Consider the following 1,677-nt stretch of genomic DNA (forward strand, 5'->3'; position numbering starts at 1 on the left):
GACACAGTAAGTACACACGTAAGAGACACACGCTGCCGCTGATGCCCCCGCCGTTGTCTCCACGGCCGCCGATGCGAGCGCAGCTTCTTTATTGCTGCGCTGCTATTACCGTGTTACGTTTATACGCGTTTAGAATTACCGAGCTCAGGCCGCGGAAGCCACGCAGTCGTTGACGGGGGTAATTTCGCAGCACGGTCATTTAAACCCACGCCGTCATCTTGAGTGGCCGTTGTCGCGGCGCGATCGTGATACGCTCGCATCATCGTTGCCATTATTGATGGCGATTGTCCGTGTATCTCTTTCTGTGTGTGTGTGTGTGTGTGTGTGTGTGTGTGTCTGTGTTATGTGTGGTGTGTCCTGTCTGTCTGTGTTGTTGTGTCGTGGTGTCTGGTGTGGGGGTTGTGTGCGTGTGGCGTGTTGCGTGTGCGTGTGCGTGTGTCGTGTGCGTGGTGCGTGTGCGTGTGGCGTGTTGGTGTGCTGTTGCGTGTTGCGGGTGCGTGTGCGGTGGCCGTGTCGCGTGGTGCGGTGTTTTGTGGGGTGTGGTGTGTGTGTGTGTGTGTGTGTGTGTGTGTGTGTGTGTGTGTGTGTATGTGTGCGTGTGTGTTTGTGTGCGCGCGTGTGTGTGTGTATTCTTGCGCATAATAACGCATAATCTCTCATCCTCATCAATACAATGGCACCGCGGCAGTGCTATGCACATCGCAGTCTAAGTTGCCGTAATGCCACCAGCAACCTCGACAATGTTCTATTGTTACGACCAACAATGCAGCCAATGCACTGAGAGCGGTTATTTCGTATCCGCTGTCTTCATACACCGCCGTTCAATGGCTCGCTAAGTGGGGAGGCGTGTAAACACATGATGCGATGCTTCAATACTGTGTGCGCGCACCACTGATCTTTACTATACTAAATATAGTTACTAAAGTTAGTATAGTAGAGATCAGTGGCGCGCACGCATGTGATAGATAATTCAACGTCACTAGATGGCGACAGTATAGAGGGGGGGGGCGTGCATAGGCAGCAGGCCTGAATAATCACCGAATAGAAATTAATTAAAAATACTTAGAGAATTTTGCTGCATACGCTACATAGAATTTATTCAAGCTAAATGACCACAGATTCAAAGTCCATTCTTCACTCGAAATTTTTTGCCAGATTGTTTTCGAGAATTACGTAGTCGAACCCCGTTTCTAACACAGCTATGCCACTTGACAGAATGGCACAATTACACGATAATATCAATCTTACTCATAATGCTTACTAAACTTCTACGAGGCATCTAACATGCGAGCATAATTCAAATTAGTGCATTCTCGTGCCGAATTTTACCGCCAAAAAAAGGCCTTTTCTAGAGACGAAATAATGGCGCAAACGGTAAACAATTGGCGGAATGCTACTGTTGTATTGAGCTTACTTAAAAATTGGGCGTGGCCCCAAAGATAGCGGCGGCATAGCCCCAAAGTGGCGGCGGAGCCCGACGATATCCGGCGCGAGAACATTGACCTTTATTCTTGCCGAGATGCGGATACTTGATTATTCATGCAAACCCCGCGAGGGGCTGCAGGCAAGCACCCGCTACAAGTCTCTGCTATTACGTATGTTGATGTACTTGTGCGCTCGTTGTGTGTGTGTGTGTGTGTGTGTGTGTGTGTGTGTGTGTGTGTGTGTGTGTGTGTG

This window comes from Priapulus caudatus, unplaced genomic scaffold (genome assembly GCF_000485595.1).
Source record: "Priapulus caudatus unplaced genomic scaffold, Priapulus_caudatus-5.0.1 Scaffold293, whole genome shotgun sequence".
In the NCBI taxonomy this organism is placed as follows: Eukaryota; Metazoa; Priapulida; class Priapulimorpha; order Priapulimorphida; family Priapulidae; genus Priapulus; species Priapulus caudatus.